This window comes from Nicotiana sylvestris, chromosome 10 (assembly GCF_000393655.2).
Source record: "Nicotiana sylvestris chromosome 10, ASM39365v2, whole genome shotgun sequence".
Classification (NCBI taxonomy): Eukaryota; Viridiplantae; Streptophyta; class Magnoliopsida; order Solanales; family Solanaceae; genus Nicotiana; species Nicotiana sylvestris.
Genome location: NC_091066.1, coordinates 84,686,317 through 84,697,079, shown reverse-complemented (window position 1 = coordinate 84,697,079; position 10,763 = coordinate 84,686,317). Strand labels below are relative to the sequence as shown.

General features: G+C 40.0%; 1 pseudogene; it reads left to right on the top strand.

The window, feature by feature from the left end:
* Positions 1–2,671: 2,671 nt before the first annotated feature.
* LOC104226751 (uncharacterized acetyltransferase At3g50280-like) lies at positions 2,672–3,958 on the top strand (annotated as a pseudogene).
* The last annotated feature ends 6,805 nt before the right edge of the window (positions 3,959–10,763 follow it).

Genomic DNA, 10,763 nt, shown 5'->3' with positions numbered 1-10,763 from the left:
AGTCTGGGGTTCGAAAAGAGCAGAAAGGCTTAGTTTTAAATGAGCTGACAAGTAGGATACTAATTTGGGATTAAACTACTACCAATGGGGAACAAGACACAAGAGTATGGGGTTTAAAATGAATACTTAAATGAACCCATAACTCTTGATTAAAGAATAAGGCCAAGCGTGGGGAACAAATGGCTGACATCAAAAGATGCTTAGGCATGGGATTTAAGAAGTATGGGCAGTCTGCAAGTGGGAGGATCCAGGCAGCTTGACTGTACTGGTCGTTTGGCTTATAAATAGGCCATTTCAGAACTTAAAAGAGGCTGAAAAAAATTTAGTCTTGAGAGAGGTCTTGTGAGTTTAAAGAAAACTGAAGAACATAAGAAAATTTCATGTAAACACTGTAACCAAACACTGTCTGAAAGCTACATAAGAGTTCATATTGGTCAAGCTGTCTTGGCCAAGTTCTGTTGTTTACACTGATTGAGCTGCTTGTGATTGTTGAACTACTGGTGTTGCTGCATTGAATATTCTGTTACTTCTGTTGTTTCATTACTCTTTTCTGGGATTATTTGTTTGGTGCTCGACCATCTGCTGGATTTCTTTGTTCTGGAAACTATCGCTGGTTGTCTGTGGACTGTGGAAAACACTTGTGGTTGTTGGTTTGTTGCTGTGTTGTTGCTGTTTGGTTGTTGATGCTGTTGCTTGTTGCATACTATTCAGCTGATCATCTTTCTTCTTCTTTTGCTCCTCTATACCAGGTACACAACTAATACTGTCCATGTAACTTGAAAGTTGAGCATGAATACGAAAGGGAAGATTTGAAGACATCTATGTTCACATGTAGTTGTTATATAGAGTATCATGTAGTGTGTAATGGTTTACAATCTTGTTTGGGTATTGGAGTTGGTCCTTTCATATAGTGAATACAAAAAATGTAGTATGGTTTAATATCATATGTTGGTTGGGTTGACAGACAAAGGGATTGGCAGTATACTAGGCTATGTCTTGGAAATTAGTTATGTTTTGTAATTAGCATTCTCTTTTAATGCATGTCAAAGAATAAAACTATCCGCCTCAGTTAGTTTCATTCTCTTTTGATAAACTACCTCGTTATAATTATCAAGCCACACCCTTATAACAATTAGCACAAGTCCGCGCCCCTCAACCTTATGAAGGTCGAGCCCAGGTCAAAACGGACCAAACAGACACGCCTCAGATAAACAGTGGCCCAGGTCTGGCCCATTCCGCATGAGCTGGATTTGGGCCCATAATGTTCGATCAGCTGTCCGTACGCATGGTCACGTTTCCTTATTCTGTAAAAGCATTTCGGATCTTGCTATAAATAATCTGCAAGCATGTAATTAGCTAGGACTATTTCTGTTTTCAATTAGTAGAGACAAACGCAACAAGAAACGTAGTTGCTATAGGATATCCTTTTAAAATAAGGACGAGATGAGCCTCGACAAAAATAAACAAAAACGCACAAATTGCGGGGCCCTCGTTAGATGTATATATTGAAGCATTCAGTCCCTGAGGTGGGTCGTTTAGCAAATCTCACGACCTCCCGAAATAATAACGCGATAGCCTCTTTAAGCGCGTATTTAATAATTTTACCTTCTTAAATTCGGGTGCGCATTTATGTGACCCAAATCCAAATCTCGACGGATTCGAAATGTGTTTCTAATCACGGGTACATTGATTGTGACGTGGTTCGAGATGCATGTCCATGACGTCGCAAATTCCTTTTAAAAATAGAACGAGACGAGCCTCGACAAACAAAAATGTACAAAGCTCCGGGGCCGTCTAGATGTATGTATATATTAAATTATTTAGAATTCGGGATATGCCGTTTAACGAATTTTTACGACTTTCCCCAAAATAACAAGACGCTAGTTGCTTTAGGCGCGCCTTTAACAATTTATTTTCCTTAATTCGGGTGCACATTTATGTGACCCAAATCCAAATCTCAACCGAGTCGAGATATATCGATAACCACGGGTACATTGATGTAACGTGGTTCGAGATATGTTTTCACGACGTTGCAATTCTCGTAAAAATAATAATAATGATAAAAGCGGTTAAAAGTCAAATTTCGCACATAGGTTCAACATGCATTAAATCAGATAATCAAGCCAAATATAATAGTTGAGCGACCGTGCTAGAACCACGGAACTCGGGAAAGCCTAACACCTTCTCCCGGGTTAACAGAATTCCTTATCCGGATTTCTAGTACGCAGACTGTAATACGGAGTCATTCTTTTCCTCGATTCGGGATTAAAATTGGTGACTTGGGACACCCTAAATCTACCAAGTGGCGACTCTGAAATAAATAAACAAATCCCGTTTCGATTGTCCTTTAATTGGAAAAACTTCCTTGCGCCCCGCGGGTGCGTAAAAAGGAGGTGTGACACAATGTAGCACAATTGAACCCATTATTAGGAAATTGATCATAGCCCTAGCTCAGTTGAGCATTATATCAAACATTACGAGTTAGGGTCTCATGGCCCCTTTTTAGTGGAAGATTTCCCCAACCTACTCCCCATTCTTTCTTATCTTTGTTTTAGCACTCCCCCACATACCTTAGGATCACATGAATGCAATTCTTGAATCACATGTGGAAGAAATTCTTGAATCTTGTTATGTGCCACCTATTGTTCATTCCCTTTTCCCACTTAATAAAATGCGTAACATCGAGTGTGTTACTAAACCATTACTAGGAATTCAAGTAACAGAGCTTGTTGATGGGTATTTTATTGGTTGCACTATGAGTCATAGTGTAGGAGATGGCACTTGCTTTTGGAATTTCTTTAATTCTTGGTCTGAAATATCCAATGGATCTGAGTTTATTAGTAGGTTTCCAGTTCTAAAAAGATGGTTTCCTGAGAATATAAAGCCTCCAATTCATCTTCCTTTGAAGCTAGAAGATCAAGAATTATATGAGTGTATGGAGCTGCCACCATTGAAGGAAAGGATTTTCCATCTCAGTAAAGAAAACATAGGGAAATTGAAAGCAAAAGCTAACTCTGAAATGGGTACTAAATCCATCTCTTCTCTTCAAGCCTTTTTGGCTCATCTATAGAGATCTATTACTCGTTGTCGTCAGCTTCATTCCAAGGAAGAAGAAGTCACTATCATCATTGTCGTAGGTAAAGTTTTGTGACCCAAAAATAAATTTTTGACTTTGTTGTTATAATGGGTAAATTCATTTTTTGCCACATTTTGTGATCTATAGGCTGTGTGAATGCGGAATGCTTGTGCACTGGCTGCCCTTTATAAGTTACTATTATAATGGACAAAGTTCAGTCGATTAAGATGATTTTGTAACTTATTGTTATAGATGATAGTTGATCAGTTATTAATTTGGGAAAATAGCTATATGCAGGACTTTAATTACCGTTATTAGGGAATAAAGTCAAGTTAGTTGAACGTAACAAAAAATAATCTTGTATCTTTATTGTTATACTGTATAAAATTCAATAATCATGTGTGAAATTAATGCGTTATTGTAGGCACAAGACCGAGGCTAAATCCTCCTTTGGCAGAAGGGTATTGGGGAAATGCAGCTTATTTCAAGCCAGTAAAGATTACAGCAGGAGAACTACTGGAGAAAGGACTTGGCTGGGCAGCATTGCAAATTAACAAAATAGTTGCTTCTCAAAACAATGATGTAGTGGTGAAACTATATAAGGAGTGGGTGGAAAAGCCTGTGTTATTTACAAAGAGTTCATTGTTTGTGGCCAATAGACTGACAATTAGTAGTTCTCCAAAGTTTAGTATTTACAGTACTGATTTTGGTTGGGGGAAACCAGTGGCAGTGAGGAGTGGGATGGCAAATAAAGGTGATGGAAAAGTAACATTATTTCCTGGGGCAGAAGAAGGAAATGTAGATATTGAAGTTTGTCTTTTACCTAAGACTTTGCTAGCTATGGAAAATGATGAAGAGTTCATGGAAGCTGTTACTGTTTAGAGAAAAAAGATATACTAAATCACCCTCATTTGAGAAGTAACATCTTTTTTAGGTTATGTAAAATTTGGTTCAATCAAACAATAAAGGGTTCTTTGGCTGCTTTTAATGTGAAATTGCTACTGAGATTTGGGTTTATATGCATTACTAGTTTCTTGGAGTATAGAATAAATAATGATTGCATAAAAATTAATGGGTAGTTGAGCAACCACAAGTAGCAATGCAGGTCCCCCGTCGGGGCGGAGCTAGAGTGTCGAGAGCGGGTTTGGCCAAACTCAATAGCTTTTGTTCGAACCCTGTATTTGTCTTAATTTTTTTATTAAATATGTATAAATTATAAAGTCTTTCCAAGGCGTTGACATTTGTTGCATTTCTAAACAAATGCCTTAGCATCATGTTCCATCTGGGGCCAGTAGTATCCTTCCCTAACTAACTTTAACACTGACGAGTTCGCACCAAAGTGATTTCCAGAGATTCCTTCGTGGACTTCCTTCATGACGTAATTAGCCTCGTAGGCTCCTAAACATCGGGCCAACAGGCCTTGGAAAGACTTTATATACATTTGGCCTCCACTGAAGCAGTAACGGGCTGCTTTAATGCGTAGCGCCTGGGATGCCTTGGGATCTTCGGGTAGTTTTTCGTGCTCAAGATAGTCAATAATCTCATCTCCATTCCCAGACCAAATTGGTCTCGTTTACTTCATAATAACCATCCACATCCAATACCGAATGCATAAGCTATATGACCGTATCAGAGTCTAAAACCTTCATTTTCGTGGACAAGCTCAGATTGGCCAGTGCATCTGCTTCCGCATTTTATTCCCTCGGGATGTGGGTGATTGACCATTTCCTGAACCGTGCAAGCAAAGTATGGACTTTCACTACATATTGTTTCATGCGTTCCTATTTGATATCAAAGATCTCGTATACCTGATTTACTACTAGTTGGGAATCACATTTGATTTCTATGACCTCAGAGTTCAGTACCCGGGCAAGCTCAAGTCCTGCAATCAAAGCCTCATACTCGGTTTCATTGTTAGTTAAGGGAATAGTTTTTATGGACTGCCTCAGGGTTTCTATGGAGGGCGTGATTAGTACTACCCCGAGCCCGGACCGTTTCACGTTGGAAGCTCCTTCCGTGAACAAGGTCCAGACTCCCAATGTCGATTCCGACACTATCACCGCTTCTTTGGTGGCCAAAGGCAGCAGTCTAGGACTGAAATCGGCCACAAAGTCAGCCAAAACTTGTGATTTATCGCAGTCCTGGGTTTATAGTCTATGTCAAATTCACTTAATTCGACTGCCATTTTGGCTAGTCGACCTGAAAGTTTAGGTTTGTGAAGAATATTCCAGAGGGGAAAGGTTGTCACTATGGCTATCGGGTGGCATAAGGCTTAAGCTTTCAAGCAACGAATACGAGATCTAAGGCTAATTTTTCCAGGTATGGGTAGAGAGTTTCTGCTCCCGTTAAAATTTTACTAACATAATAGATAGGAGATTGCGTACCTTCCTCTTCATTGACTAAGACGACACTTACCGCTATCTCCGAGACTGCTAAGTAATTCGGCAATTGTTCGCTTTCCTCCTGTTTCAATAGTAACAGAGGGCTCGATAAAAACAACCACTCTTCCTGTTAACCTTTGAACCTCTTTCACATTTGATAGCTGGTAGGGAATGTCCTCGATAGCTTTAATTTTATCGGTATTGACCTCGATACCCCTTTGTAATACCAGGAACCCCAAGAACTTTCCGAAGCTGAATTTGAATGCGCACTTTTCGGGGGTAAGATTCATGTTGTGCTTCTGTAGGATGTCAAAGGTTTCTTGGAGGTGTTTAAAATGATCACATGCGTTTAGATACTTAACCAACATATCATCTATGTTAACTTCCATTGTTTTCCCTTTTTTTTTCAAACATTTTTTTCACAAGCTAGTGATAAGTGGCTCCGACGTTCTTGAGCCCGAAATACATCACATTATAGCAATATGTGCCAAAGTTTGTTATGAACGAAGTTTTTTCCTGATCCTCCAGGTTCATTTTGATTTGGTTGTACCCGGAATATGCATCGAAGAAACTCATCAACTCGTGTATGGCCGTTGCATCAATCATTTGATCAATGTTTGACAATAACAACGTGTCCTGCCCCAACCTCGGGGAGCGCGATCAGTGCACAACCGAGCGAACCCGATCGAGCAAGCCTATCCAGCCTTTCCTATCTGATTTATTCATAATCCAAAAAAAAGGGAACGCATCACCAATTGTTAAACACGGGAGAGGTCAGTTATATAAATACATAGACATTGCTAGTTAAGTTTTTTACTTAAACACAATATGCCATAATTAAGTATCCAAAAGTACATACAGTTGACAATCTAGTGGAGAAGAGTTTCAAAATACAATATGATCCAATGACCACCCTGAAACCCATACATGACCCACATAAACGTCTACAGAGCCTCTAAGGATACAAAAGACCAATATGACAATGTCGGCACAAGGCCCCGGCTATACCTCAAAATATGAAAATTTATACAAAAGAAGAACTACAAAACCCCTGGGAGAAATGGGGGCTCACCAAGACTGCTGTAAGGAGAGAAAGAGAACACCAATATCTACGATTGGCGCTATCTGCGATGGAACCACCTATATCCATTCAAAGATGTAGCGCCCCAGGCAAAGGGGACGTTAGTACTGTCGAATAGTACTAGTATGTAAGTGAAACACAATTCTTAATAGAATGAACAGTGAAAAAATAGAAGGCAGTTATAACATCAACAAGTACTTCACAGGATTTCAAGGAAACACCAAATAAGGTTCACATAGTTCTGATTACATCTTTCCATATCTTTAGGTTAATAATTTTTAGTGCCAAGTACCGCAACCCATAATGCCACCATGTTTTTACACGGAGTCTGGTCTCGGCCCGACCAGCTAAACCATCCTAAGTGAGACATATCCAAACTCATAAGATAAACAAAAACCCAACGTAAATGCCACCATGTGTACAGCATGGTGTCCGATCTTGGCCCGATCGGCTAAGCCATCTCACTTGGGACATAACCTCTTTCAATTATTCCTTAATTCTCATTGCTTTCCAATTTCCATTACATGGCTTAGTCGGCCTCGTTTATAAAATAGTTCTTGACACTTGGACACATTTTTATAATTCAAGTCTCCCCCTTTATTATTCGTTCAAATAACTTCATCATCCATGTCGATAAGTGCTATTATATAAGGCATGCACACATAAGGAAAGAAAAAGAACACTTGGAGAACATAATCACATTTTCAACTAGCATGATTTTAGGGTAAACACTTAGAACAATTATGGAACAAAAATCTATCAACCCAACACATTAAGGCAATCCATCTAGTATGATCAATTCGGAACTCACACCAACTATTATAACACCAAGAGTTCCACACTAAGAAGAAGAGGGTTAGCCATACATACCTTAATTGAGTCTTTCCCTAATTCCTACGTCAAGTTCCGAAACCTTTAGCACCTTTAATCTATTTAACAATGTAGCACAATTGAACCCATTATTAGGAAATTGATCATAGCCCTAGCTCAGTTGAGCATTATATCAAACATTACGAGTTAGGGTCTCATGGCCCCTTTTTAGTGGAAGATTTCCCCAACCTACTCCCCATTCTTTCTTATCTTTGTTTTAGCACTCCCCCACATACCTTAGGATCATATGAATGCAAGATAACTACCATAATCCCCATGAATTACCTCACTAATGGTCCCTTTTTAGCTGTAAACGACGGGAAGCTTACCTCTTGGGAGGGAGACCCAGGTGCCTTGATTGTTAATCTTCAAGATGTTTAGGCCAAGATTTGATGAACCATTGATGGAGACCCCTTCCCCTCTCTTTGACCCTTCCTTCTTACTCTAATTATCAGAGAAATATGTTAAAAATGGCCTAAGGGGGTGTTTTAATGGAATGGAGGTTGGGTTTTAAATTAAGGAAAATGGGTGCCCCGACACAGGTTTACGGTCACATATGCGACCGCATAATAGTTATGCGGCCCGCAAAGTGACCATAGAAAGGGCCTTCGGAAGTTAAGTTTTCTGACTGAGTATGCGACCGGATGCCTGTTTTGCGGTCGCATAATGCACCGCAGAACTTCCTTTCGCAAAAGTTCAGGGCAGATTTGCGATCAACATGCGGTCCGCATAGCGATTATGCGATCGCATAATTGGGCCGCATAACTGGCCTCAAAATTGGTCAATTTTCTATTTCACTCTGCAGCCATTATGCGGTCCGCAGAGTGATTATGCGGCCGTATAATGGGCCGCGGAAACGCGTTCTTTTGAGCAACATTTTTCCTCTACAGGAATCCAACTTGGCACCATGAAATACGAGTTTTTGGTTAAGAATTTTACGGGTCTTTACACAACGAGTCTTTTGGGCATGCATTATTCAAATCCTTATAATCTACGCACATGCAAAATTTATTATTCTTTTTTTGGAACTACCACTACAGTAGCTAGCTAGCCAGGATACTTTACCTCCCGAATTGAACCGATATCAAGTAATCGAGTTACATCTTCTTTGACAAACCTATTTTTGACCTCGCCAATAAGGCATTTCTTCTACCTTATCAGAGGAATGTTGGGATCAATGTTTAACTTGTGCACGACCAACTCTAGCGGGATACCTGTCATATTTGCATGTGACCACGCAAAACAATCAACATAAATTTGTGAAATTCTATAAATCGTGACCTGAGCTTGGGGTTTAGTCCTGTCCCCAAGTGGAATTTCCTCTCCAAGAATTTCTCGAACAATACGACTTGTTCGAGTTCTTCCTCTGTGGATTTGGTTGTGTCCTATTTCTTCTGGCTCCTGATAGGATTCCGACAACTCCTCCCCTTTGTCGACTTCGTTTGGTTCTAGAGTAGGCGTCGATTCCTGTAATTGCTATGCCACATATTCCTTCCCTTTGTTATTAGAGACCGAGATTGCGTTCATCTCCCTTGCCGCCAGCTGATCTTCTCTTATTTGTTTAATTCCCTCTGGAGTTGGGAACTTCAGAAGTTGATGATATATCGACGACACAACCTTCATTTCGTGTAACCACGGTCTTCCAAGAATAATATTGTAGCCCATGTCGTCGTCCACTACTTCAAATAGGGCCGTCTTCATTACCCTTTTGGCATTCATGGGTAACAGAATCTCTTCTCGGGTTGTCACGCTTGCTAAGTTGAAGCCAACGAGGAGCTTTGTGGTCGGAATGATTCTTCCGGTTAGCTTGAATTATTCCAGCACTCTCCATTAGATAATATTGCCTGAACTCCCTAGGTCTATCAAAACAGTTTAATTTTAAAATCTAAAACTTAAGAGAAATTACCAAGGCATCATTGTGCGGTAGTAAGAGTCCATCGATGTCCTCTTTAGTGAAGGTGATATCGCCCTTGATGACTTCTCGGAGTCTGTTGCAGTAGGTTACCGATAGCTTTGTCTTTTTTGCGGCTGAAAATGTTACACCATTGATCTCATTTCCTCCGAAAATCATGTTGATCGTTAGATGAGGAGGATCTTCTCCCATCTTTGAGGGCTCCGCATTATCCCGGTTGCGACCGTAGTTGTTCTTAGACCGGCTGTAGACGCGTGATTTTTGACCCTCCCCGAGAATTTCCACATTTTTTAGCGTAAATATTTAATTTAGGTCTAATATAGCTATTTTGACTATTTTACTTTATTTCGTCGCAAAAGAAAAAATTACAAAAAAATATATATATAAATTTTAGTTTATGTATTTCTCATAAACTTGAAAAAATACAAAAATTGTACCTTACTTTTGTACTTTATATAATTTCGAAAATTACCAAAAAAAATATAGTTCTATTAATGTTTTGTAGTCATTTTAATTTTGAAAAAATACAAAAATATTACTTTATATTTTATCTTTATATAAAAACGAAAATTACAAAAAATAGTTTTATTAATATTTTTGTAGCTATTTTTATCTTGAAAAAATATTTAAAAAGATGTAGTTTTGTTTTAAATATTAGTCTTATTTTGGTAGTTATTTTGCGTACATAGGATTAGTTGAGCAACGTCGTGTTCTTATTCTCGGGTCCGGGCAAAAGAATAATATTCGGGTTCAAACTACCCATTTTTAGGCCTAATTTTCGGACCTAGCCCACAATAATCCGAGCCCACCACACATGGGGGGACACACGTGGGGAACACGGACGGAACACGACACATGGGGAACCCCACCACGCGTGGGGGACATATGTCTTGGACCCCTACACACGTGGGGTCCATTTTTCTTGGCAAGGGCTACAAAATACACGGAGAAAAAATTGGAAAGGGGTTGGAATTTTTGGACAGACTTTGAAAATTTGAGCACTGTTCATCTTCTTCCTTCTTTGAAAGAACAAAGAAAAACCCTAACAAAACCCTACCCAAAACCACCATTGCAGCCTCACCATCTTGCCCAAACGACCCCTCATTCCACGTCAAGCAGCAGCAACTGCTGCTGCGTTGTCCAACTCTCCTTCACGTCCGGCGACCATAGCCCAAAACCTCTCCGTCACCTTCCCGTCGTAATACAAAAATCAGTCGCGACCCACTCTCTCACGTCCAAACGCCATAACTGACGCCAAGCTACCAGCCTCCCCATCACCTTCTTCGTCATCCAACCCCACGCACAGCCCGAACAACCACCGGCAGTCCACCATTGCTGCTTCACTCTTCTCCAGTCGCGTCGTCACCCTTCCAAACTTCCCCATCGCCTTCTTCCTCCGTTGAAACCACCATTACTGCCTTATCGCCCACCAAACCTCCAGCT